A 2224-nucleotide genomic window follows, 5' to 3' on the forward strand; every position below is an offset into this window, starting at 1 on the left:
GATATATTGCAAAATGCCGAAAACCAGAAATGACTAGCTATGTCCTTTTATTGCCTGGATAGACAAAATAATAATTGCTTCCAGTTATATTACCAGGTGTTGATGCTCCAATAAAATGCTAACTCTTACGCTAGGTTGGATTGTTAGGAATATGCTAGCTATGCTATGGAACATGCGTTTCAGATACTGGGAGCATGGGAACAAAATTACTTTAAATTTGCTGAAAATCAACTTATTCTGCGTGAAATTGTTTATCGAACAAGTTTGTTTGATGAAGCAAGTAATTATTATAATTACAAAAGGTCTGATATAGATGATCAAACATAACTAAACTATCCAGCTTTTTACGCTAGCCATAAATTAACAAGGGGTGAATCGAATTTGACATATGCTGTGAACTTATTTTAAAATAGTATCTTGGTAGCCATGAACTACTTACTGATCTGCCAATTTAAAGTAAACATCAAAATATGTTCTGAAATTCGAGTGCATTAATTCATGTGCACTTTGTGGAATTATTCACATTTAGCTTGTTTTTAGTTACAAATCTAATATAATTCTTTTTAGGATTTTGGCTAAACGTACAGAACACATCGACTGTCTCTCAAAATTCTCCTGAGAATCAGAACAATTTGGAAAGAACAGATCTTAGTCTAGGATCTATTCGATCGGCTCACGGTATACGACTTCACATGATTGCATATTCAACGATCTGAATAAACACTTTTTTACAGGCTACCGGAGGATCGTTGTTATCGGATAGCTCACTCTGTATATTCGCGTGAGAAGCCTTCAGCTTGATAAATCGTATTGAATAACTGAATTTATGTGACTTCTAGATAGTATGTGATAGCCGATAACATTGGGAAATCAAAGTGTCAGATCGTTTCGCAATGGTTGCGCCAAATACAATGCTACCAGAGCAAGGAACTTTTCCAATTCGATGCGGAAGTAATCTGTGCGCGGCGACGGGATATAGTTGTCTTTGTTCGAATCACAAATCTTAAAACCTTAAGAAACGAAAGAGATCCTTTAAAAGTTATGCCCGCGAGATTATTATCCGCATGTCATATCTCTCTTGGCTATGCTTGTCTAGCTTTTTTTATCGTGAATTAATAATTATTACTTTTCTCGTAGATATTGTATTACTTAAAATTTTATTATGTACTGGTTTTAAATAGAGGTTGTTTGCAATGCTTTTTTCATTATTCATAAGGAACCGAATGATCAGAAAGAATAATATTTTAAGCTCTTTTTTAGCTTTTAGACGGTTGAACCGAATGATGTCTACTGATTGATAGCTAAACTATAATAATTCAATAAGGGGGTATATAAGAACTTATAAGGGTTTAATTACAATTTATATTTGAATTATCTTGTGACCACAAATTGATTATGAATAACGTCTGCTGGAATCTGTTTCAGACCGAAGTAACATTTAACATAACATTTGTACTAGATTTCTACAGGCTCCAGTCTTTTCGGGTATCAGATAAACTAGGAAATCATCAGGAAAAATAGCTTTGCACAAATAATACGGTGCTGGGAAGGTAAACCATGAAAACGCAATTGCGTACCCCAGAAGCGTGGTGAACATACATTAGCTTATTGTCTTCGCACCTAGAAGAAGCAAACATAGAAATACATATATTATTAGGGAAACAAATAATTTAATAATCAAACCATGTTTCAAAGCGTTTCGGTGTTCGGTGAATTTCAAACAAAATAATGACATTTGTTTTCACTGAATTTGTTTAATAATCACAGATTGCTAAGATTAATTTATAAAAATTATGGTGGACACAGCATACGTCAAAAGGGGTGATTCAACGCTTTATGGCACTAGCGCGTAAAAAGCTGGATTATATTATTAGGTACTCTATTTCGATGTAGTTCTAGCATAGATATAATAATCAAGATGTTGTGGTCAGAGCAAATTAGTACTTATTTTATGGTTCCATGTACTAATATTTCGGTACCCAGTAAAATAAAGCAACGCTTCAACAAAAATTTGAATTGTTCTAATTCTCTACTGTTGTCAAGGTTATCATCCTGACTGTTTATTTATTATTTTCCTATGGTTTGCGGCTGTTCTACGATAATTTTAATTTCCTTCAACATTAATATTTTTATTTTTTTTTTAGATCAACGCTTAAAACTGTGGAATTTATTCCAATGTCTAAAAGGTTGAGGAATTGAATCGATAGGTGATTGGCCAAGCCTT

The 2224-nt window shown here is 33.4% G+C and overlaps 1 long non-coding RNA gene across 1 annotated transcript; it reads left to right on the top strand.

Annotated features, from left to right (window-relative positions):
- Nucleotides 1–464: 464 nt before the first annotated feature.
- On the top strand, nt 465–970 carry LOC134216106 (uncharacterized). The gene is made up of 3 exons (XR_009980488.1): nt 465–678; nt 735–781; nt 844–970. It is a non-coding gene; the product is annotated as an uncharacterized LOC134216106 (long non-coding RNA).
- Nucleotides 971–2224: the final 1254 nt, after the last annotated feature.

This window comes from Armigeres subalbatus, chromosome 2 (genome assembly GCF_024139115.2).
Source record: "Armigeres subalbatus isolate Guangzhou_Male chromosome 2, GZ_Asu_2, whole genome shotgun sequence".
Taxonomy (NCBI): domain Eukaryota; kingdom Metazoa; phylum Arthropoda; class Insecta; order Diptera; family Culicidae; genus Armigeres; species Armigeres subalbatus.